The following is a 27,255-nucleotide window of genomic DNA, read 5'->3' as shown; positions in this document are numbered from 1 at the left end:
CCTCGCTGAGATGCTGCATATGCACTCTCCTTCCCGCTCACTCAGATCAGTTGGTCAGCTGCTTCTGGATGTGCCTAGGACTCAGCGAAAGCTCAGGGGGGATAGGGCTTTTTCCGTTGTGGCTCCAAGGCTCTGGAATTCACTGCCGATCCACATTAGACAGGCCTCCTCACTGCCCATTTTAAGTCTGCTCTTAAGACTTACCTCTTTGGTTTGGCGTTTGATCCTGTGTGAGCAGTTGATTTTACTCTGTTTTAACTCTGTTTAGTTATGTTTACTATGCTTTAATTAGTTTCATTTATTGTATTTTATTTTACTTATTTATTATTTTGTTTTTGTTTAAAATTTATTTTAGCCTATGTTCAGCACTTTGGTCAGCGGCTGTTGTATGTAAAGTGCTTTATAAATAAAGTTGACTTGACTTGACTAGACAATGGAAGGAGAGAGCAAAGGACAATAGGTAATTTCCAGATCTACTGTCAGCTGTCTGACATCCAGGATACACATCTGATGCAAGGTTCAAACAAAGTGCAAAGAAGTGACAATAAAATAAAAATAATGATCAAATGTACCCTTTTTAGCAGATTTGCTGAGATATGTAATCAGCTACAGTAAACAGCTGGTACAAATGTAAGGTTCAGACTATATTTGGATATCCATATACAAAAGGTTAACTGAATGTTTAAAATTTGCTGAAGGTTTGGAGACAGCTGTTTCCTGGAAAATGACACTGATTCTCAAAGGCAAGTTCTCCAGTAGTCTATGTGGGACTGACTTAATCTCCCAAAAAAAAAAAAAAAAAAAAAAAAAACATTTTTCCACCAGCTGAAAAAACCATGTGATCCAGAATGCAGCCTCACACACACACACATTGACTATACATAATGTAAGTGTAAGGAAAATGCGTAAACATTTGCTAATCAATTGTAAAAAGCACTAGGACTTATGCACTGAACTCCTGCAGCGTACAGACACTTAAATTGTATTAGTGCAAGTTTTGCTAAGTTAGTAGTATTGTCATGTGTACTAAGTACTATGAAATTCTTAACTTGCACTTCCAAGCAACACAGTGTCAACTTAAAACTGCTTGCTCTAATATATAGGGAAAATTAATCTCAATTCAGCAGGCCATTGTAGTCATTTATAAAACTTACTGACGGCAATGATAATGAGAGGGAAATCTAAGGAGACTGGAGACATGAGGAAATAGGGAGTTACCTCTGGTGTGTGTGGCAACATGTATGCAGCAGAACCACAGACTGGAGTCACATTCAATAAATTTTCTTATTTGAAAAGAAGTTACCATTTTCATATGATTCATGTTTATGGCAGTTACCTGCAAAAGCATTAATAAAGATCTTCCCAAAAATACTCTCAACAGTGAGAGGAGAGTTATTGCAGAAGATGCCTTTGATGTAAAACACGAACCAAAATATGCTAGGATTTTCAAAATGTAGTTTAATTAAAAAAGCTTTCAAGTTTCATTTCTGGTTGCCTCGCTTCAGCAGAATTATGAATTCTCTCCTAAGAGAACTAATACTAGCGATGTATTTGCTTTCATAGACACAGGCACTTTATGCCATAATATAACTTTCAATGATATATTCAGGGCGGCACGGTGGCGCAGTGGGTAGCGCTGCTGCCTCGCAGTTGGGACACCTGGGGACCTGGGTTCGATTCCCGGATCCTCCCTGCGTGGAGTTTGCATGTTCTCCCCGTGTCTGCGTGGGTTTCCTCCGGGCGCTCCGGTTTCCTCCCACAGTCCAAAGACATGCAGGTTAGGTGGATTGGCGATTCTAAATTGGCCCTAGTGTGTGCTTGGTGTGTGGGTGTGTTTGTGTGTGTCCTGAGGTGGGTTGGCACCCTGCCCGGGATTGGTTCCTGCCTTGTGCCCTGTGTTGGCTGGGATTGGCTCCAGCAGACCCCCGTGACCCTGTGTTCGGATTCAGCGGGTTGGAAAATGGATGGATGGATGGATGATATATTCATATTATTGGAATATGTATCCTCTATAGATAGATAGATAAATGTACTTTACTTGCCCCCATAGGGAAATAATTTTACAGAGGCCACAGGGAGAGAAAGAGAAATATATAAATAATAAAACAATCCCCTAAATACACATAAGAACTTCTGTCTTAGATAGTGGAGAACTACTGTAATAAATAGTGGGATTATAGGTAGCAGTAAGATAGTGAGACCTGTCCAGGTGTTCATGTGAAGGAGTTAACATTTTTATAAAGCGGGTACAACTTGCTATGTTCGAAAAAGGAACATGCCATTAGACTCATCTCTTTGTTACAGAGTTTAAAAAAAAAAAAAAACCAAGACAGCAGGAGATATTCATTACTGTATTTGCAGTTTCTTCTACTCTGCATACTTCTAAGCACCACATTAAGAACACTAGATGAATACTTTATTAAATATGTTTAGCTCTAGTGTGTTTACTCCCCCACTGTAGCTCTCAGGAACCTAAAGCCTCACATTCCTTGCCACTGCCGATTCATATCTCTCCAAATTCTCTCCAAAGACTGCCACATTGTTTCAACATTTACCAATGCTCAAGACAGTCAGCTGTAGCAAGAGCGTGCAAATGATTTAGCATAGCCTCAGATTTTAAAACATAGCTCTCTCATTTGATAGTTGGATACTTGGGAGCAGTGGATAGCAACACAGCAAGAAATTAATTAATTACAAGTTGGCATTCTTTCTCGTGTACCATGGGCTTATATCCAGCCTAATTGAGTATATTGTGAAGATTTGCTTCACTAAGACTAAATCAAGACTAAATCACAGCTGTCCAAGCATTTACTGTATTTTTGTTAATATCAACATACAAAAAAACAAACGAAGCAGTGAAAGAGAAGTCATCTTTAAACATTTTTCATTTTAGGTATTAGTTATATATTTAGATTTTTCAAAACTAATAACTTTTTGTCGACTTTAAAACATGTTAAAATTATTCCATTACTGACAAGTTTAAAGACATTTATTTCATAGGTTGGCTCAGGTCAGCACCAGTTAAACTTGGGTTCCTTCTCTTCATTCACCCATAGTCTCAAGGATCCTTAGCTACAAGAATTAGTCTTTTCATGGTTTCCACTAAGTCTTATCAATTTTCTTTGGTTTCCCACTCTTTCTTACTGACAGAGTAAAAATACATCTAAGCTGTCTCTCATTCCATTTTTAAAATAAATGTATCAGTTTTACCACACTACATAATTTACTACTTCAAGATCAATCTTTTGTCTCAATTATGCATTCATGCTCCTTTATTCAGCGACACCTCATTCATCCAATGGACAAGTTTCACCTTAATACAGTGCTTTCAAACTGGTTTCACTTTTACTGGCCAAGACTCGCATATCTTCCATAGAATATTCCATTCTATGCTGTAGAGGCTTTTTAACACTAGAATCCCTGAAGCCTATGAAAAAAAGTTGTAATGCCAGACCACCTTAAATTCTTTTGCACCTCTCCATCAGCGTCTGTTTTGCAATCAGCACAAGCAGCCTGCTACCCCATCCCCCACTGACGCAGCTGAAGTTCTCCCAGTTTATCTGGGTGTGAGGTACCTGGAGTTGTATAGGGTAAATAACATCATGATTTGGAATATATACATTTCATGTGTGTTCCATGTCTACTGCGATCTAGGTAAATGCGAGACAAGAAATGTTGAACACATAACTAAAACAGAATTTTCTTCATGTTGTTACAGTAAAAATTAATTTGTGAAGACTGAAGTCCAAATATCAAATAAATACTTTCACAAAAAGTTTAACAAAACAAGTGCCTTTATTCAAGTATATACCCAAAGAAAAAAAATTATTCAATTTACATGTTGCTATCAATATATAAAAACTGAAGCCCAAATATCAGTTGCAGGTTGGTGTAGAGGTAAGAACGGCTGCTTCTAAAACAAGAGGTTGTGGTTTCGATCCCGGGTCTTCCCTGCATTTACCATTATGAGCAATGAGCTGCGGTTATTATTACTATTATATAATAAAAACATACAATTGCTGCTACTTGTAAAAGATATCGCTGTAGGGATATAATCAAACACACAAACGCTGGTGAATAATATCTTCTTGGTGGTATGTTGTTACTTGAATTTTTTTATTCAGTTTTATTCTTGAATAAAACCACACTTGTTTCGTTATACCTTTTGCGAAAGTATTTTATATTCCAGTAACCACTTGAATGATATCAAATCTGTCTCCGTCTCTCTCATGCACGCACACACACATCCATGCACGAAAAAGCAATTATTTGAAAACACTATTGTCATTTGAACACTGGACAAGATCGAAAAAAAAAAAAAAATCTCTGCATTATGATAGATAGAGAGATACTTTATTAATCCCAAGGGGAAATTCAAAAAATATGGTGCATGGTACTGGGATTGCAGACAGACTTCTTTTACATGATCAGCATGGCACTGCCAAATCTAAATACTAACGTGAAGAATTGCACGCATACTGAAGAGACTTTAGCTGCAGGTAGAAATTCCTTCCCCCACTTTATGGTGCCAAGCAGAGTTATGTTTCAGTGCAGCAGTTTATTAGCCAGCGAAAGCGACGTGAAGAAGTTGTCTGTTGTTATGGTTCTGCTTACGTCCAGAAAACGGATTTATGACCACAGTCTCTAAAAGTCCTTCTCCTGTAGGACGACTGGGATCTTTTCCTAAATAAAGAGTAGCATTGCACATGCAGGTCTATCGTTTTTCAGACATTCAAAGCCGCTGATGAAGAGGTGCGAAGGAATTTAAGGTGGCCCAGAGTTTTAATTTTTTTCATAGGCTTTAGGCATTCTAGTGTTAAGGATTCAGAAAAATGGCCAGCTTCCAGAAAATCTGGCATGCAAACACAAATGTATCGCTATATTCAAAATGACACATGTGCCACAAATTTCATAACCATACCACATGCATACCACATGCACTTCGAACCAGGTAATCCACTTGAAGCTAAATATGTTTGGGCTCGGTCAGTACTTGGATGGTAGACCATTTGGGGAAAGCTTGGATTGCTGCTGGAAGAGGTATGGCGAGACCAGCAGGGGACACTTTCCTTGCATCTGAATATGGATCCCAGTGCTTCAGTGCAGTGCTTTAACAATAGCACTGTCCTTCAGATGGGAAGGAAAATCAAGGTCCTAACTCTCTGTGGTCATAAACATCTCAAGGCATTCTTCACAAAGAGTAAAGTGTATCCCGATGTCCTAGCTAAATGGTCTACCATGGCCTAGTCATTCTGGCCCCTAATCATCCCAGGTCTACAACTGGCTCACTCTCTCTCACCACCTAACAGCTAATGTGAGGTGACAGTACTGGTGCAGAATGGCTGCCATCGCATACCCAGCTGGATTCTGCACATTAATGGTGGTTTAAGTGGCTCCTCACTCTCTATGTGAAGTGCTGTCATGATCACCATTATCTAATACTGAAAAGCCTAATTAGATACCATATTACTAGAGACTGTATAACTACAATAAATTCCAAAGCAGAATGCCAGCATGTAACAGTTATATATAGTAAAGAACTATTATATGGTAATTTATGTACATAATTTCTAGTCTAAAAATATATCAAGGAATTTCTTATGCCATACCTGTAACGTTCAGTGCACAAACAAAGCAAATGACATAAAGCTAAACATGCATTTTAGTCCCATGAAGGAATTGACGTATTCTCCTATCGACACACAATCTTAAGGCAGATAAGGGGGATTATAATACAGTTTTTTGTTCAATTTGTCTTTATGAAGAACTGTATGCATTTTTAAGGTAATTGACTCTATATAACTATCTCTGCAATATGAATTTAGCAAAATAGTTCACAATTGGAATCTTAGAGATTCTCTTTTTTTTCTCCATTTCTTTTTAGTACATGACAGACTTGTCAAGGACCCTGTACCACTGAATAATGTACAGTAATCCCTCCTCGATCGCGGCGGTTGCGTTCCAGAACCCCCCGCGAAAGGTGAAAATCCGCGAAGTAGAAACCATATGTTTTTATATTGTCATGCTTGGGTCACAGATTTGCACAGAAAAACAGGAGGTTGTAGAGAGACAGGAACTTTATTCAAACACTGCAAACAAACATTTGTCTCTTTTTCAAAATTTTAAACTGTGCTCCATGACAAGACAGAGATAACAGTTCTGTCTCACAAATAAAAGAATGCAAACATATCTTCCTCTTCAAAGGAGTGCACATCAGGAGCAGAGAATGTCAGAGAGAGAGAAAAAAGCAAACAAAAATCAATAGGGCTGTTTGGCTTTTAAGTATGCACCGCTGGACAAAGCAGCTGCAAGGATGTACAATGTAAAGGTAGTATTTCAGCATTTTTTAGAGGAGCATCCGTATCCTCTACAGCCCCTCTGCTCACACCCCCTCCATCAGGAGCAGAGAATATCAGAGAGAGAGAGAGAGAGAGAGAGAAAAGCAAACAATCAAAAATCAATATGTGCTGTTTGATCTTTTAAGTATGTGAAGCACAGTGCAGGAAGCATATCGCTTGACACAGCAGCCATATGTAAGCCCAGCAGGGAACAGAGCAATGTGAAGGTAATCTTTCAGCGTTTTTTGAACAGCGGCCATATAACACAATATATTTGAGGAGTTTTAATTAATACGTAATACACGCTCTGGTTGGGTAGCTTCTCAGCCATCTGCCAATAGCGTCCCTTGTATGAAATCAACTGGGCAAACCAACTGAGGAAGCATGTACCAGAAATTAAAAGACCCATTGTCCGCAGAAATCCGCGAACCAGCACAAAATCCACGATATATATTTAAATATGCTTACATATAAAATCCGCGATAGAGTGAAGCCGCAAAAGTCGAAGCGCGATATAGCGAGGGATTACTGTACGGGCTTTAAGTGCATTTTCACCTCTTGTTCTCATGACACCTGTACTTAGTGCAACAAACAAAATATACTGCAGATATTTCATGATGAGAATTCTCTAACACTGAATTGGCAAGGCTGAATTCCAAGAAGTGTACACAGGTCTAACAAAGTAATTGCAGTAGCAAATAATGGCATAAATATGACAAATTAAGTCACTATGCATGTTCATAACTGATTGGGGTCACAGTGAGTTATTGGCACCAGAAGTGAAGAAGGACTTCAAAAACTTAAAAATGCTATTTTTCAATTTAAGCTTGTGCTTTGTCTTCTACTAGATAACTCTGAGACCAAGAAAGCAATAAACTTAATAATGTGAAACTAGGGGGCTCAGCCTCTGCTCACTTTGCTCACCAACCTCTGGGGGCGGTCACTAGGCGCCCACTATCTTGCGGTTGGGCCACTTGAAGGGCGTCAGAGCACTCCTCAGTTAGAGAAAGCAAGAGTATTTAAAGAGATGGGATATAGAAGAGTATGCAGGGTACAGGAGGAAGATGGTTTGGTCCTTAGTTATTATACATAGAAAATCAGTTACTTGAGTATTTCACTACAACTGTCTATTTTGAATACCAATTAATAATAAAACACAGTAAAAAGTAAAAGAGTAAAATGAAATAAAATGTAATAATAAAAAATTAAATTACATTAATGCCTCATCAAAAAACAATATTATGAATTACTTTATCCTCTAACTTGCATTCGATAAACATTGCTTTTTGCATTTCTGTTCACATATTATATGGGATATTTTTCTCTTTTTTATTTATTGGATGATTCTCTTTGTTCTTGATTTGTATTATTATATGCAGCTTTTCTTTGTTCATTTTCTTTTTTCGATGTTCATTATTAGCTCTTGCCACTCTTTTTCTATCGTGATCTAAAATTCGACGTTCCTTGAATAAGTAATTTGCTTTTTGGCCTTGCCATTATAACATACCGCACTGATGGGCGAGTTAGCAGCACTAAGTGTATCGCAGGTTGATACGGAGAGAGAATGTGTGCAGCAGGAATAATGATTAGGTGCAGGGTGTGGAGGGGACATTTTATTATATCTAATTTAGAGTTTCTTTGGCTTTATCAGCATGGCAGCAGGGATTGTCAGGATTTTTAATGAAGGCAGGGTTATACAGAAAAATTTGACATTCATACCACAGAGTAGCTAATACCTCTATTCTGTGGGAAAGGAGTACTATACCAACACTTGTTTGATCTTAGCAGCCAGAGAATTTTCTTCCTTTTTTTTTTTTTTTTTTTTTTTTTTAAATACTGTCAATACTTAAACAAATTTTCTGAATATAGTAATGTATGTTGATTGTTCTTCTCCAAAATGGAATTGTCTTTCTCTGACAAGTGCCTAGTAGTCCTCAGATTTCAGCTCCGATGGATTTCATCCATAATTAAAATTTATGGCTATAATGAATAACAAAGACCATAATAAATTATTTAAATTTGATACAAGGATCATGAAGTGGCTTTAACTATTGCCAAAAAAAATATTTTATTAAATAAAGATCTTCTGTGGTGTGCCAGGTTTTTGTTTATGGTGGGCATCAGTAATGCGGAGTATCAAAATAATACAGAAGGATATAATATAGTGTAATTTAACCTTAGCAGGTTCCAAAACTGCAGGATTTCTGGTGTATGATCTGGAATCTTAATTAAAAATGTTAAATATGCTAAGATTTTCCATACTATAATTCATGTACAGTGATCCCTCGCTATATCGCGCTTCGCCTTTCGCGGCTTCACTCCATCGCGGATTTTATATGTAAGCATATTTAAATATATATCGCGGATTTTTCGCTGCTTCGCGGGTTTCTGCGGACAATAGGTCTTTTAATTTCTGGTACATGCTTCCTCAGTTGGTTTGCCCAGTTGATTTCATACAAGGGACGCTATTGGCAGATGGCTGAAAAGCTATCCAGCTTACTTTCTCTCTCTCTCTCTCTTGCGCTGACGTAGGGGGGTGTGAGCAGGGGGGCTGTGTGCAGCTGCTTCCTGAAGGACAGGCTGCACGGAGCTTCGCATACTTAAAAGCTCAAAGGGCACGTATTGATTTTTTTTATCTCTCTCTCTCTCTCTCTCTCTCTCTCTCTCTCTCTCTCTCTCTCTCTCTCTCTCTCTCTCTCTCTCTCTCTCTCTCTCTCTCTCTCTCTCTCTCTCTCTCTCTCTCTCTCTCTCTCTCTCTCTCTCTCTCTCTCTCTCTCTCTCTCTCTCTCTCTCTCTCTCTCTCTCTCTCTCTCTCTCTCTCTCTCTCTCTCTCTCTCTCTCTCTCTCTCTCTCTCTCTCTCTCTCTCTCTCTCTCTCTCTCTCTCTCTCTCTCTCTGCTCCTGACAGAGGGGGTGTGAGCTGCCGCCTTCAACAGCTTTGTACCGGCGGTGCTTCGCATACTTAAAAGCCGTATTGATTTTTTTTTTTGACTGCTTGCTTTGCACTCCTTTGAAAAGGAAGATATGTTTGCATTCTTTTAATTGTGAGACAGAACTGTCATCTCTGTCTTGTCATGGAGCACAGTTTAAACTTTTGAAAAAGAGACAAATGTTTGTTTGCAGTGTTTGAATAACGTTCCTGTCTCTCTACAACCTCCTGTGTTTCTGCGCAAATCTGTGACCCAAGCATGACATTCTAAAAATAACCATATAAACATATGGTTTCTACTTCACGGATTTTCCTACTTCGCGGGTGGCTCTGGAACGCAACCCCCGCGATGGAGGAGGGATTACTGTAATAGGAATATATTTTTAAGTTTCAAATTAATGTAGTGTCAAGAATTGAAGCTATAATATTAAAATACCATTACATTATCAAAAGATGCAGATAAATGTGTTTGATAGACTTTTGTTACCTTTACTGATGCAAGTTGAACTACCAATATTACTCCCTTTAACTCCCAAGTTTAATAAAAGATTGGCTTATAGGTTTGTCATTGTTGGTTTGGTTTCATACACCGTTCCTTCAACATTCCTTTATCTCAGAGTGCATATATATATAAAATAAATTAATATTCAGAAATAAGTTAACTCTGTAGATTTCAGGATGAACCTATACAGCTTCCTCTCATAATTCAAATCTGAAAATCTTTATTAAAGAAATATTTGAACTAAATTTAACAGGAATTAAACTGGATTGCTAAATGCATCTTAAGAACACAGGTTTCATTGGCAAATGATGCATGCATCTTAGGCTGCAGGAGGTTTGGGGTTGTAATATTAATTACTGACTAAGATTAACTTCCAAATATAATGCTTTTATTAACTATAACTAGCTGCACTGGGAAAAATACTGAAAAATTCAATTGCTGTTCTATATTAAAAATGCATCTTTAAGTAAAGTACTTCTTACCTGCAGTAAGAACTCTGTGACTTTGAAGCATAATAGGAAACAAGCACTGCGACCTATAATGAGGACAACAGCTCATTTGTGATCAGTCACAAAATATCACTTATGTTTGATTAATCGTGGGTTTAGCAAATGTAGTTCAATATGAATGTGACTATGGTACAACTTCTTAGATCCTCAAATTGTGAAGACTTGTGCCTTTCATATACAGTATTGTAAATCCTTGACCTGCAACACTTGTCCCATGTGAAGGTAATGTGTAAGAATTATCAGACTTTGATGAATGAAGTCTCTCAGTCCTGTATCTTCAATTATTTCTGTGCAATAAGTAATCAGTAATTAATGATTTAATTTTGTTTAATTTGTTGACATAATCAAGTTATATATTCATGAATCAAAGTCCATCACGGATTTTACTACTTAACATTAAGAGCTTTTAATAGTGTTATCTTGCAAGTTTTTCTATTAAGTGATACTAGGGGGCTCTGCCCCCTGCTCGCTTCGCTCGCCAACCCCTGGTCTTGGGAAATGACAAAGAGCATGATGTATGGATGAGATATAGAATAGTGTGAAGGTGTAGATAATGCAAATAGAAAGCAAACAATAAAGTGTGTGGCACAGTGTAAAGGTTTATTGGAAAATTTCTTTGTACATGCCGTTTAAGTGTAAAAGGTAATTCCAGGTCAGAACTTGTAAGGTCAATGAAGATGGTCATTGTCGTGATCAGAGCCAAGTTTGTCAGAGCTTAGAAACAGTTGTGTCTCTCCAGGAAGTAATGCAATGACTTGGGTATTTATGTTTTCCACATTAATATTTTTTGGACATAATATAGTGCGTTGTGTTAAAAGGGGCATTTGGTGTAATGAGATTGCTTCTCTGTAACTAAGTCGTCGCAGATAAAGGCTTGAGGAATTGTAATAATATCTGGGTGAAGTCTATCTGTATTGGTGAGTGTACCATCTCCCAGTTGTAATAACCAATTGTTATGATCTGGATCTGGACATCGCATGTTTTGTACTAACTGTATCTTTTGAAAGCAATGCCAATTGTCTGCGTATTTTAAGGTGCACTGAACAAGAGCTGAGCGCATAGCATGTGGAACAATAGCTAAGCACTGTCTAAAATCTTCTCCTAATAAAAGTACCTTTCCTCTAAAGGGAATATTATTATTCATCAACGTTTGTAGAAGTTTATGAATGGTGTTGAGTAAGTGACTGGATGACATTGTACATTCATCAATAATTAACAGTTTTGCAAGACGGATGTCACATGCAGTGCTACTGTTTATGTTTATAGTGGATAGCGATTTGTAGGATCTAATGCAGTTCATAAAGTTTTTACTTTCAGGTACATCGTTAGTTAGAAGGTTCTGTGGATATTCAGGATATGAATGTAAAGGAGGCAGTCTAATTTGACCCATTTGAGAACAACGTGTAAATTCATTACTTGTATTGCTAGTTGTTTCTTCAGGGAAGTTAAGTGAATGACAATGATTGCAAATGACATTCATTAATCCCAATGAATTTTCCTGAATAGTGGACTCATTATTGAACGCGTTGTCAGCTAACGCAAGCGTTTAGCAGGTGTCTGTCGTTGATGTCTGTGACGTGTATGTTTTGCTTGTGCCGTTTCAGAGGCGCGTCGTTGTAAGTCCAGTATTTGGGACGTGTTGTTTTGGAGCTGTAATCGATTTGCCTGTGCTGTGTGAGAAGCCCGTTGTAGTTTACGGCGTGCATTGTTTGTATTGAGCCTTGCCCGTTTTTGTATGTCGATCAGTTGAGCTTTCTCTTTTTGGAGCTTTGCCAGCTTGTTTTCCGGCATTTGAGATGCGCGGTGTAGACGTCTGCGTTTATTTATTTTGTCCCCTCGCTGCCGTTTCTGTATGTCTGAGACGGGAGGTGTTTCGTTTTAAAGCCATGCCTGTTTCGATGCAGCACTGTGAGACGCGCCCTGCATGCGTCTACGTTCAGTGTGTCTGTCCATTTGGGTTGGTTTCTGTAACTGTGTTAGTTGAGCTTTGTGTTTTTGGAGCCGAGACATTTTTTCTTCTAGAAATTTGGATAAGTAATAAGGAGGATCGCACTCACTGTTAATATGGAGCCTTTTCTGCGGTTGAACGGTTAATAGTGCCTCATTGTAATGAGATCCACCTATGCTGCATAGTGTGAATTGTGTTTGGTCCCGTTATCCGAGCGGTATCGTTTTGTACCCGTGATCGTGAATTCATGACTTGTTTGTTCTTGAGCGTGAGAAATATGGATAAGTAATAAGGAGGATCGCACTCACTGTTAATATGGAGCCTTTTCTGCGGTTGAACAGTTAATAGTGCCTCATTGTAATGAGATCTACCTATGCTGCATAGTGTGAACGTGTTGAGATGACATATGTTTAATACGGATGGTTCATTTAGAAATGGGGCTGTGTGTGTCATTTGTTATTTATGTTACTGTGGTCATGGGTCTGAATAGTCGTTTTTGTGTACGTTTCGTGTGCTATGTCCGTAGTCTGTCCCGTTTCGTGTCCAATGGGCTTTGTGTGGTGCTCGCGGCTTCTTTTTTTTGTGTGCTAGGGGCTTGTTGAATCCTCCTCTTTGTGTGTGTCCCGTTTCGTGTGCAATGGGTTTCGTGCTCCTTTTTTCTGTGGTCTGACTCCTTTTTTCTGTGCGCGACGCCTCATTTGTTATTTTACGTTGCATTCCATCCGGTTCCCGTTGCTTGGGGGGGGGGGGGGGGGGGTTTTTGTGGGGCGCCTGCCCAGTACGTCTTTTGCGTCCACGGCCCATTGCCGGATGTCCCTGCGTCCATCCGGTTTAGCATTCTCGGTTAGTAATGTAGATGCCAAGGCCATTCATTGTTTTTAAATTTGCCTGCATTAAGCTTACAAGTATTAACAATTTTGTCCTTTTGACTGTCTGGCAGAATTTTAAATCAAAAGCAACCGTCCTAAATTTAGTCTCTCAGCCATCGTTAACAGAATAGCTTAGATCAAGGGTTCCCACACATACGATTGACCATTATGAAAAGCTTTTCTGAGTGGGATAAATTGATTCAATAATGGAACAAGAATCTGTGAATATAAAAATCTGAAATACACTTCTGGCTAACAGTCACTTTTGTAGTATATGATGAGGCAACCCTGCTTATTCACTATGATGACAAAACAAGTTCATAATTGCTGTTGCTGGAATGTTATATATATTCATACAAGATTACTCTTATCCTCTGAACATGCAGTTTTAGAAAAAATGTATAAATTGAGCGTAGTTTTGCATTCTTTGCACCCCCTCCCACCACTATCTATGAAACACACACACACACCACTGATTGATTGAATGATATGAGAAGTTGCTACAAAGTATATGATGCAAAATATTCTTTTACAAATACACTATACTGAACATGTACAGCAACTATTTGCCATTTTACTAGCATGGTCCATGTTTTATTTGCCATTTTACTAGCAAACAATAACAATTCCTGTCAAAAATACACTTTCAGGTTTGGGGAAAAATAGAAAGATTGGATGGAAGATTCACTGTTAAGACATAGTGAGCATCTGTGGAAAAATAATTACATTCTACAAGAGAAAAACATATGCATTAGTTTGTAAATACAGCAACAAGAATAAAAGACAGCTAGCTGACAACTAAAATGTGGTTTGTGTCCCAGGTACTTCTGCTGCATCACACTTTCAGGAGCCTGGGATAAAATCTCAGCCTGATCACCTTTGTGTGGTCTATACATTCTCTCTGGGCCATGCATTGGACTAGCAGCCAGTGCTGCATTCTAAGCTTAAAGGAATAAGGGATATAAGATATTCATTATAAGGGACATGGAACAGGGAATAGACAGTAGAACTAAATACATGATTGGCTCCTCAAAGAGCGGAAATTGCATAATGTATGAATAACACATCAAGGGAGTGATCATGCTTAAAAGTCCAAATCTGTTACTCATGTGACTGGTAATGAAGTCACTTGATTAGCGTGGGAAGGATAAGTGCATAAAAATACAGTTGGAATGGCATAATGTACCCTTAATTTTAGGTGCTACATACACATATGGTAAAAATCGGTAGCTCTTCCTAACCGTATGATGTATGAAATCAAATCTGATTCTGAATGTACATGGACTGCTTCATGTGCTACACTAAGAGCAAGATGTACATTCTTCTTATCAAGGCCAATCATCATTTCACAGCTACTCCTACTGTACGCAAGATACTGTTACTGCATATTTAATATGCACAAGGCAACTATTGTCATAGAAAGGGCTCAACCTTAACAGTGGTGCAATTATTCATGATATTCATTCGCATGGTACAATGTTCCTTCTTGCCCACTCAGGAACGTTAATGAACAGCATCTTCTGATGTCACTTCTGTGTTGCATCAAATCTAAATATAAACTCTTCTTGTGTAGTGGGTAGCTCTTATGTGGGGAAACAAGTTGCCCACCATCATCTGAAATTCTGACTCCCGCATTGTTTTCAGGAAGTGTTCAAAAACTCTCATTATGGGGCTACCTGTGCAATTGACAATGGTTTTGAAAACCAAGTAACTTAGCTTGTAATTAAGGAAAGATTAACTAGTTTTATGTTCTGTATGGTTTAAAGCTCTTTACTCGTGACAATCAATTTTGCAAACATGTTCCTAAACAGCCACCCCCCACCCAAACTGCCATTTACATCATTATCTTGACCTCTTTTGTAAGTCGCTTTGGATAAAGGTGTCTGCCAAGTGAGTAAATGTAAATGTTGTTTAGCCAGATATACAGCAGGATGCTTTGATACCAGAAAGAGACAGCTGCAATAAATTAAGTGATTTGTAATGAATAACTTAAATCACATTTTACTAGAAAAGTAAAAAAGACAATGAAGGGCGGACCAGGCCAGGTTTGTATTTCAGTTTATAGAGAACAACCTTAAGATTCATGGTTTCCTTTTCATTTACTGGCTTCTTGAAAGATTTCCATTGTAGTGGTTCATTGTTTATCAGATCCAAATGTCCCCTTTTCCTAAAATTCAGGCATGAAGGCCACCACCCTGCCTACCAAATTCAACAACATGGCAAGAGTGAAGCAAATCCTGACATGTTAGTCCTGGTTTAAGTTTTCTGCTAATAAAATACAACATTCCCGATTAGCTTCTTCCACCTCATCTTAAAGGATGTTCATGCTTCTTTACTAAAAGCCCTATTGCATCAGGTAATTTGGGTTAACTAGGTACCTTTTAGAATCAAGCATTGTGCACTATACTTGCGCCATCTGACACCGTCAAAGTAGAACTACTAGAATATGTACAAGAAGGAAAGCCCTATTAGATTTTGATCCACTCTGCTGTAATTTTGGATGAATAAACAAGCAACTACTAAAATTGGCTCTGTGCAACAATGGTAAATGGGAGAAAATGAGAATGCATGAAGTAGGAATTCTGTATATCCTAAGTTTCACAAAAATTATACATATACACACACACACACACACACACACACACACACAGAGACATGTATACATATACACAAGTACATATATATGCACATACAAGGGCAGGTAGCCCATTTCTCAGTTGAAAACTTAAGTTGTTGCAAAGTTAGGTCTTACAAGAAAAAAACCATAAAACTATTACATTTTATAAAGTTAACATACCATTTCATAAATAAGACACAATGATTACATTTGCTAAATTGTTTGTGAAATACATCATTTGCTAAAGTTAGTTTTTCCTCCTCAAACATATCGTAAATGAGTAAATGGGTATTTATGAGATAAAACTATTTAATGTGCATGGCACACCGTACCCATAAAGAAACGGTCACGCAAAAGATGATCATGTACATCTCATAATATGTACAAAATCAACCTGACTCTTAATTTGTTATAAAAAAAAGTGCACAAGTCTTCTTGGTAAGAGAACATTTAATAACGAAGAATGTGTAACAAGAAAAAATCATCAGTATAAAGAAGAGGTAAAGAAAATGAACCAATTATTCACTTACCACCAAAGTTTAAGGACCTTTGAAGCTATTTCACTTGAATGTTGTACACCAGGCTATGATCTAGAGAGTCTAGACCCACCTGACAAAACTGAAAAATAATAAAAACATAAAAACAACATTATTCCCTATAACTGTGCAAGCTTACCATATGCAAATGTAGTGCAGAACAGACACAACAGCTTTAGAAAAGTCAAGTACTAGCATGCCTTAAAAAAAAAAAAAAAAGAAAAAAAGAAAGAGGAGACCACAATGCAGTTTCTATTGGTGTCATAAAAGAAACAAAGCAAATGATGGACATCACTTAAAAATCTTTTCAACCAATAACCAATAAATATGTTATATCACCAGCTTGTGGAGTGAATATACAGTGGTGTGAAAAACTATTTGCCCCCTTGCTGATTTCTTATTCTTTTGCATGTTTGTCACACAAAATGTTTCTGATCATCAAACACATTTAACCATTAGTCAAATATAACACAAGTAAACACAAAATGCAGTTTTTAAATGATGGTTTTTATTATTTAGGGACAAAAAAAATCCAAACCTACATGGCCCTGTGTGAAAAAGTAATTGCCCCCTTGTTAAAAAATAACCTAACTGTGGTGTATCACACCTGAGTTCAATTTCCGTAGCCACCCCCAGGCCTGATTACTGCCACACCTGTTTCAATCAAGAAATCACTTAAATAGGAGCTGCCTGACACAGAGAAGTAGACCAAAAGCACCTCAAAAGCTAGACATCATGCCAAGATCCAAAGAAATTCAGGAACAAATGAGAACAGAAGTAATTGAGATCTATCAGTCTGGTAAAGGTTATAAAGCCATTTCTAAAGCTTTGGGACTCCAGCGAACCACAGTGAGAGCCATTATCCACAAATGGCAAAAACATGGAACAGTGGTGAACCTTCCCAGGAGTGGCCGGCCGACCAAAATTACCCCAAGAGCGCAGAGACGACTCATCCGAGAGGTCACAAAAGACCCCAGGACAACGTCTAAAGAACTGCAGGCCTCACTTGCCTCAATTAAGGTCAGTGTTCACGACTCCACCATAAGAAAGAGACTGGGCAAAAACGGCCTGCATGGCAGATTTCCAAGACGCAAACCACTGTTAAGCAAAAAGAACATTAGGGCTCATCTCAATTTTGCTAAGAAACATCTCAATGATTGCCAAGACTTTTGGGAAAATACCTTGTGGACTGATGAGACAAAAGTTGAACTTTTTGGAAGGCAAATGTCCCGTTACATCTGGCGTAAAAGGAACACAGCATTTCAGAAAAAGAACATCATACCAACAGTAAAATATGGTGGTGGTAGTGTGATGGTCTGGGGTTGTTTTGCTGCTTCAGGATCTGGAAGGCTTGCTGTGATAGATGGAACCATGAATTCTACTGTCTACCAAAAAATCCTGAAGGAGAATGTCCGGCCATCTGTTCGTCAACTCAAGCTGAAGCGATCTTGGGTGCTGCAACAGGACAATGACCCAAAACACACCAGCAAATCCACCTCTGAATGGCTGAAGAAAAACAAAATGAAGACTTTGGAGTGGCCTAGTCAAAGTCCTGACCTGAATCCAATTGAGATGCTATGGCATGACCTTAAAAAGGCGGTTCATGCTAGAAAACCCTCAAATAAAGCTGAATTACAACAATTTTGCAAAGATGAGTGGGCCAAAATTCCTCCAGAGCGCTGTAAAAGACTCATTGCAAGGTATCGCAAACGCTTGATTGCAGTTATTGCTACTAAGGGTGGCCCAACCAGTTATTAGGTTCAGGGGGCAATTACTTTTTCACACAAGGCCATGTAGGTTTGGATTTTTTTTTCTCCCTAAATAATAAAAACCACCATTTACAAACTGCACTTTGTGTTTACTTGTGTTATATTTGACTAATGGTTAAATGTGTTTGATGATCAGAAACATTTTGTGTGACAAAATAAGAAATCAGGAAGGGGGCAAATAGTTTTTCACACCACTGTAGTAGTTAATGGAGTACCACTCAATTGGAAATTGTATTTCTTTTTTCATTTTCTTTCAATTCTGGATTCTGCAAAGAATCCCGGTTTTCAGAGCAAATCTGCACCAACACTGGTACAATTTCCACTAATCGTGTATAAATCAAATGAGAATGCAACTGTTAGAAAAACGTTTAATGTATATTTGTGAAACAAACGTAATATGTGTTAACAGATCTGCCCTGAATATAACATGCTCTTGTTTGGGTGGTCTATTAGCAATCCTCATTCGTTCTATAGGGCTAGGATTCTTATATTGTTACATCAATGATCATTTTCAACTGACTACTAACTTTGACCGGTGAGGACAGGATTTAAAAGTATTTGCTTACACATGTCCAGATTCATGTTGCCATGGGTAAGGTCATGTATAAAATTCATAACAATAAATTCAGACTATAAAGCATATCGATATGCTATTGATAATTTGCTACTGAACCAAAGCAACTCTACCTGACTGGACTTGAAATAATTGACCCAAAAATAAATAAATAAAATATTCTCAGTTCTCATACTTACTCTACAGTAACAGCTGTACATCTCCTGGAGGAAAAATGCACAAAAGCTTGATACGTAGTCTATTTTCCAGCTGCTGAACTGGTTTAATACAATATAATGTAATATTCTCAAACCTACTTATTATTGGTAAATCCAAATTTCAGAATTTTCATGGATAGAAAATTTCACATTCAGAAGAATAATTAACATTCATAAGAGTTTTACTCATTCTTAAGTATCTGATTATAAAGATTAGATGGAACATATCTCTCTATTATAAAAAAAAAAATCTTGGGAGGGAGACTAAACATGATCTTCTCTGAACACAATTAGACGTCCCGCGAGAGACAGTTTAACGTCACACGAGACAAGGCAGTGAGACAACATTTAAAACAAGTTCACGGACATCTAAACTAGAAGTTGTTGGAATGCTTTTGGAAGACACACTTCATGTGCTCCCATCTCTTGAAACAACGACAAGCGCCAAGCAGAACACGGAGTTCGCCAAGAGCAGCCACAAGCCAGCAGATGATCTGACCGCTTCTCCTTAGCGTGCGTTCAGCCACCCCCCCTTCACAACGCGGGCAGCGTTATATGTCCTGCGAGAAAGAGATTTAACCACGCCCGGGGCCAGAAATAAAGGACAAGTATTGTTTCTACAAAAGTTTTAAAGTAAAGGTGAAAATAACGCATATGTAACAATTCCCATGAAAATAATCTCTTTAAATTGTATATCCAGTAAAACAAACCTGGGGGTGGGCGAGCAAAGCGAGCAGGGGGCAGAGCCCCCTAGTTCCTAACAAGGAAATCTTCCTTCATCCTGCAGCACTACTGCTGGAAATATCATAAAAATGTGGTCTCAATACAATGTGTAGAGAATCTTTTGTTATATTCTAAAATTTGGCAACACAACTGTCCAAAATAAAAAGGAACCCAATTATCTTTGACGACCACTTAATATTAGTGACAATTACTTTTTTTAGTAACAACCTAGGTTAATGCTAAACCACAGATGGGGGAGACAGCACAATGTTACCCAATGCTCGGAATACTGTAATAAATTTAAAATTAATAACAGAGCAGGCGTGTTTTGTAAAGTATAGCAAACCAATTCTGTTAACCACAATTACATCTAGATAGTGGAAAATCTCATCATAGAAGCTGAAAAGCCCATACTGAATAAAACTATAGATCGATTACAGGTCAGTGTCAATTCTTCACTTTGGTAATTCTGAAAATACTTGTAAAACAATCAAGGTTTAAAACAAACACTTAAAAAACACAGACCTATTTCAAATATATTGTTTTCTTCCTTTAGTTTAGTCTAATTATTTTTCCTAATTCATTCCAAGCCAAACAGCTTCAAGGTATAAAAATGGCTGGGGCAAAGGAAAAAAAAAAAAAAAAAAAAAAAAAACAACCACCCACCCTGCATTACACTGCTGTTAATGTATTAAAAATCTTGTTGCATCTTACACCATTTACCATTTATTTGTAAATCTCACTGCTTGTCAGAAAATGTCATTTTATTTTGTTCCCATAATTTAGATAGATGGAAATTGCTTTATTTTTTTCCTTCGGAAAAACTTACTTGCTTCATTAGAAATACACAACATAAGCCTTTGTGCAAAATCACTATAGAAAAAAGGTAAAAAGTACTAGACATGGATTACACAATATACTCCGTTTACTTTTATAGTATTATAGTATCCCAAAAAATAGTTTTTATTATTTTATATGTTTGTATTTTATATCTGTCTGCTTTTCACAAGAGGACTACTTAACTGATTTAGATTGGGTTTTTTCTCTATAATTTGCTTCAACATACCAGTTGATTTTGCAACTTCTCTCATTATTTGTGTGAATCTGACAGACGCACAGCAAGCTGAGGGGACAGGGGCATGGCCCTCCTCACTCATGTGCCAGCCTCAGGGTGTACCTTTCCTCCGCTTAGCTAGCGAACAACAGAACTACTTAACGGATTTAGATCGTTTTTTTTTTTGTCTATAATTTGCTTGAACATTCCAGTTGATTTTGAGACTTCTCTTATCACGCTAAGTATCATAGTTCGCTTGCAGGAGCAATATATTCACGTTAATCCGAGACAGAGGATGCGGGCAGAGGGGAGGAGGAAGTGTGACGTCAGGAGTGGGGGACAACTGTTATATATATTCATTCTAATGGGCGGGGCCCCCTTAGTTATGATGTGTTACTCACATAAGGAACAGATAGAAATTAAATAAATACAGTGCATACCTTGATAGATGTGTAAACAATCCAATCACAATTGGTTTTCGAAATAGTCTGTCAATGTATTAACATGCATGTGTTCACAGGAGCTCGCAGTAGGCACCAGTCCAGCAGACAGACACCGACATTCTGCTGCCTGCCAACAGTCTCAACAGAAGAGCGCCATGCCTCACTCATTTGTACATTTATCCAGGAATATTGTGATCTTTATTTTGTTTGGATTGCTTCATTATTAAAACAGTAATGCACCCTAATTTCGGGGCCCCGACCATTACAATCAACCTGCGTGTGTGTGTGTGTGTGTGTGTGTGTGTGGCTAATGTGAAAAAAGGTTGAATCCCCTAACAAATCATGGTGAGATATGCCACTACTTCATTATGGTCAAATTTCCTTCTTCCTCCTTTGTTCCACTGAATTCAAAGTCAGTTCCTTCTAAGCCTGCACTCTGCATGGTGCCATGCTTCAAGGACTGCCATTTAAATGCAAACTTTCAGTCAAGATGCATGTGAAAATAAATCAACATTTTCTTTACATTCTTCATTGGATTTATTTACATTTTCAGAGTTTTGACACAGTTATTGTTTATAATAAAACCGTTGCTTTCCAATAGATTTACATTTTTTTTACGAGTTTTCATAGATTTCATTATTTATCATATGCGCATAGACCTATACTGCACTGTCCTGGTAAAAAATGGTCAGTGGTCAATGTGTTAAATGCTTATCTTGTGTTCTGGAACTTAGGGTTCAATTCTAACTATATAACTCTTAAAATGTACTTGTTTGTCTTTAAAACAAACAGTTAACACATATGCATTTTTAAAAGCAAAACCATGAACGACGAGGACTATATTGAATTTTTGGCCTTAAAGTGATATTGTATTTACTACAATTAATATTGACAATAACAAAGGCAATAATATATCAAGAATAACAAAACTGAGTTATAAAACATTTCTTAGATATTACGATCTGATTATTAATGGCTAACAATTTCAGCTTGATTGTATTTTGAAATTGTTTTGTGACGGCATTTGTCAATATTTTTAAAACCTTCATTCTCTTATTTAAAAAAAAAAAAAAAAAATCAACCATCGCGAACGCACCTCATTTTCAGTGCCTTAGTGCTGGTTCTTTGCAAAAATGACAGGCTACAAGGTAAAACAACACTAATAATAATCATAATATTCATCATTATCTTTATACTGGAGTAGCGTGGCAGGAAACAGTCACAGACAAAATTAAAAAATAAATGATCAACATAGCAACAAGATTTGAATTAAAAATTAGAATATATTGTCCTCCACCATCTATGATGTGATTAATTACACTCTTCATATTCACTTGTGGTGTACTAAAAGAGCTCTCCATAGCCACCCTCTTGCTTGAAAAATTCAAATATTGTGCTTTGGTTGTGTGGTTAGAGTACCTTCTTTGCTTACATTGTGAGTATGCAGTGAAAAAAGATAATCTTTATAGTTTGATTTAATTGAATTTGGCAATTATAGTGGGCCACTCTGTTTATTTCAGGGATTTAAGTTAACAGTAGAATTCTTGAAGCCTATGAAAAAACCTGAGCTACAGGTGGAAGCTCCACGCAACTGTTGTTACGGTTTCATAAGCTTTATGACCTTAGTCTTGGAAAGTCTCTTTCTCCCGTGTGGTGGCTGGGATCTTTTCCTGAACAAGATCAAACACAGTTGCACAGGGTTGCAGCAGGAGCTTCCACCTGCAGCTAAAGTCACTTCAGTTCACATGTACTTTGTGAGCATGCCTGTGTCAATCAAACACAGGAATCTCTGCAGTTTACTTGTGACTTTACGCTGTAGGAAGATATGTAAATAAATCAAGGTAAATAACATTCGATCTGGCTTTTATATAAGTAACATATAAATTCTTTTATATAAAGATCTTCAAAAAACATAATCACGAACTGGACTTTGCACGATATCTTAGCGAGCTCTGTAAGCCATGCTGTTTCATTGAAGGACAGGTGTGGGGCAGACTGACTGGCAGGATGACGCCCGACCTGTTGCTGCATCCAAACAGTGTCATCTTTCGCCTTTACACCTGGTGCAGCTGCATTGTTTTTATATGTGAGTAGATGTTTCTTGCAGAAAGGGTTTGTGTTCTGTTTCTCCGATGTAGAACCCTCATCTGAGTTCACCTCTGTTATAGCACATCTTTATTTGAAAACAGCAGTTTCAGATAAGGAGAAACGTGAACGTGACAGAGAATAAAACAATTTAAAAAAAATTAACAAAAAGTTAACCTTTACAAGTACCACACATTTACACCAGCTGTTACAGACTTCAAATGTACGTTTTTATTGTATAATAGTAACAATAAGAGCAGTTCACTACTCAAAATATATTCTGGGACGTAACCAGGATCAAACCAGCAACTTGTTGGTTATGAGTCAGCAATTCTTACCGCTGTACTGCACAAGCAGTCACGTCAACGAAGTACACTAACCCAATTTCTTTATCTTCGGTTCTATTCTTGAATAAAAGCGCACTTGTTTTGTTATGCTTGTACCTTCTGTGAAAGTACATACTTGATATTTAGACTTAAGACTTCACATTATACACTTAATGTAAAACTTTTGTTCTTAGTACTAAAACATGAAAAAAAGTTTGTCTTTTAGGTATGTGTTCAACATTTCTTGCATTTCCCGTCATCCTACACTTACATACTGTAGATGTTTGCAAATACGGAACACAAATGAAATGCATTTGTTCCAAATAACGATATATTATTTACCCTATACAGCTCCAGGTACCTCACTCCCAGATAAAAAAAGCTTGAGCGGAGAGAGCTTTTTTGCCCTTTCTGTAGCAGTGGTATGGGGATGGCATAGCAGGCTGCTTGCGCTTAGACATATTTACAAAACAAAACACGCTGATGAAGAGGTGCGAAGGGATTTAAGGTGAGCCAGGATTTTTTGTAGGCTTCAGGAATTCTAGTGTTAAACCTGTATGTTTATGAGTTTTTCTTGGTACAATTAAAATGGAATAGTCACCATCACTATATGCAACCACTTATCACTCTAAATATAGTGCAACCCCATTACAATTTAATTTTGTATAAGGAGTTCAATTTTTTATTTTTTTCCTCCACAAATGTGAAATTTGTTCCAACTTTTTAAAAAATCTGAAATGTTTTCATTCATGTCTTCTCCACCAGTGTCCTCTGATGTACACCTTGTGACCAGTGCAGAAGAGATAGGCCTCACACTCAGGTAAGCATTGTTGAGTTCAAGGTTATTATAGTTTTGCCTGTTTTTTTTTGTTTTTTTTTTTACAGTAGTTTTCATTTCTACGGGAGAGCTGTAATGAAGTACCACATTTCTCAAGGTCGTTGTGTGAGGTAGAGGCAGCAGAGTGGGTTGGGCTTGGGGTTCTCTGATAGGCTGATCCCTTGTAGTTTTCAGGGGGCAACATGCACTGGTCCAGTGTGCACCAAGCTTTCACTACTGAAGCGTTCAAAAACAACGAATCCATCATCAATACATAATGCGACTTCTGAATACACTTCAGCATTCCTCCTAACAATGATATCCCAAAATCGGAAAACAATTCTTCAGTGTGTGGCTAAATTTAGACAGACGGGTACAACATTGAACAGAAAATCAACAGGCCGTCCTTGGACTGTATGAACGCCCGAAAACATCCAAGCTGTAAGGGCATCAATTCTGCAGTCTCCTAGACGTTCCACACACAAACATGCTTCTGCCTCACGCATCTTTGAGGAGGATTTTGCATGAAGACCTTAATTTCCACTCACAAACTTTCACATTGGGCTGAAACCAACCCTCATGAACTTCACAGACTCCTGCACACCGAGCATGTTACATTTTGGTGCGGAGTTGCAGAATTCGGCATCGTAGACCGTTACTTTTTTGAGGAGGGGGGGGAGCAACAGTCACTGTCACTTCAGAATGTTACATTGAAATCCTAAAGAACTTTTTGTGGCCCCAACTGAAAGAAATGGATGTGATGGATGCCTGGTTTCAACAGGATGGAGCCACAGCTCATACGGTGCAGAGATCCATGCAAGTTTTGCAGGAGATGTTTCCGGGGAAGCTGATCTCCCTGCGCAGTGATGTCGGGTGGCCTTCATGTTCACCTGATCTTGCTCAGTGAGATTTCTTCTTGTGGGACTACCTCAAGTAGAAGGTATACACATACCAACCACACATTTGCCACGGAATCGCTGCTATTCTCCTTGAAAATGGCCGAACAAGTCATGCAATTGTTCAGAAATTATCTCGAAGAGTGTATTCACTAATGATGACCACCACCTTTTTATGAGTGAGCTGCACTGCTCAGGATCCACAGCACTTGAAGGAAAAACAGTAGCAGCGATTTGGCATACAAGAGCAAATTAGCCTCTTCAATTTACCTTCAATAAACTCAATAAACAAAATTTGCTGAATAAACAGGATTAAATACATTAATAAAATTATACTTGACTAGAGAATTAAGATATGTCAGCTATTATTTTTATGCTAGCCCATGCAATCCAGCTATTTAAATCAAGCTTCATTTTTACCCAATAGACTTGGCTAGTGCTTAAACATTCAACACAAAGACATTCTGCCATACAGACTCGAACCCTATAATGATACAAAAATGTACTCTCAAGAAATACAAAAATTGTCTAAATGTTACAAAATCGATTCACTGAAGCTCAGCAAAATAAGCCATAGGGAGTGCCAGGCAAAATGAATCTGAGCATGACGCCCACACAACATTTCTCATTAACTGGATCTGTGTGTTCATAAAACTACTTGCACCTACTTTAGAACAATGAGAACTAATACCTTAGCAACGTGCCTGGCTGAGATACAATGTAATATCACAACACCCACTGAGCCTGTAAACAGTTAGGGTTAATGCTGTACAAAAATCAGTTTCATCATTGAAGAATGGTGGGACAGAGGTAGAGGGAATAAAATAATTAAAAAATAATTGCCAAGATATTTTAAAAATGCATGCAGAAACCATACAACAAATGTGTTAAACTGATAGTAAGCTATTTATATTCATTGACCTCTGGGGGGGGGGGGGGGGGGGGGGGAATTTGTGAAAAAACAATGCCAAAAACACACAATGGTAATTAAGGAAAGGGAAGAAAATACAGTAAGAGTATCAGAAGCAACACTAAAAAGATGTTCTAATGGTATACTTATTGTACACACTGTCAAGTATTTCAGAGTTTGACCAGAAATGCAGTGGCATTTGCTGCAGCATAACCACATAAGGAGATCTTCTTCCCCACTGATTAGTTCTTCCTACAACTAACACATGATTTCTGCAGCAAACGACCACAGAACTGTAGGCTGACAGAGTTCATGCCTTACACTTGGCACAGTACTTTCTGTCATGATGGTTGTGGATGTTGACAAAATGCAAGCATGGTGTGTTGAATGTTTTAAAATTAAGTGTAAATAAAGACTAGCTGTATTTGCAAGCAGGTTCTGCCTAACAAAGACAGTAAGTAATGCAATTTAAAAGTCAAAATGTTATTCTATTTTATTCTTTTTAAAAACCAGATAAAAAAAAAAAAAGGTTTTCTTCAGAACAAGGCCGACCACTTTTCTCTGGATCCTTCTTAAGTGCATCAAGAGATGCCATCGATGCTATGAATGAATAGAAGACATTTAAAGAGTATCTGTTACTTTTCAAATGATTCTCATTTTTTTTGTAAGAATCTATTCTTCAGTGATACTAGGGAAATCAGCATCTTATAAAAAGAGTAGTACTAGTAGTCATGCACAGAATACACTATTTCTAAAAGAGCCAAGCATTCCATTAAAGTCTTTCATCTATCACATACATCTCATTTCAAAATTGTCTAAAATGTACCTGCAAGCATTGCCATCTGTCTCCTCTATCACTAGGCAGTATGTTTTGGGAATAAATTTTGAACAAAATCTTTACACCCTTCTACGGCAGCCTTGATTGTCAAAATCACCCCTCATCCATTAATGATGATATTTGGTGTACACTAGGATGGCATAAAAGTACATAGGGACAAACATTAATAGCCTATATCATTCTACTATCATGCAGACTTCCACGTTCAAATGAAAGAACCCCAAACCACTTTCTATAACTCAGTGGGTAAGTGACATTCTAGATTATCTCAGATAAGAAAAAAATTATCTTTTAAGGATATGTCCAGAGCTCTTTAAAAACATGGGAAGAATTATCTAATACTAGCCAACCCGCGGTGTACCATACACCGCATAAT

The 27,255-nt window shown here is 37.7% G+C and overlaps 1 protein-coding gene across 2 annotated transcripts in view; it reads right to left on the bottom strand.

The window, feature by feature from the left end:
- Positions 1-27,255, bottom strand: part of LOC114655946 (ras-related protein Rap-1b) — a 197,437-nt gene that overhangs the window by 95,528 nt on the left and 74,654 nt on the right. The window contains exon 2 of one of the 2 annotated variants that reach the window (XM_051933540.1): positions 16,242-16,329. The gene's annotated coding sequence lies outside the window, so the exon portion shown is untranslated. The remainder of the gene's footprint in view (positions 1-16,241; positions 16,330-27,255) is intronic. The other variant, XM_051933548.1, reaches the window with a different exon arrangement.

Source organism: Erpetoichthys calabaricus, chromosome 1, assembly GCF_900747795.2.
Source record: "Erpetoichthys calabaricus chromosome 1, fErpCal1.3, whole genome shotgun sequence".
NCBI classification, from domain to species: Eukaryota; Metazoa; Chordata; class Cladistia; order Polypteriformes; family Polypteridae; genus Erpetoichthys; species Erpetoichthys calabaricus.
Note: the sequence above shows the minus strand (reverse complement) of the source record. Positions and strands in the feature narration are given on the sequence as shown.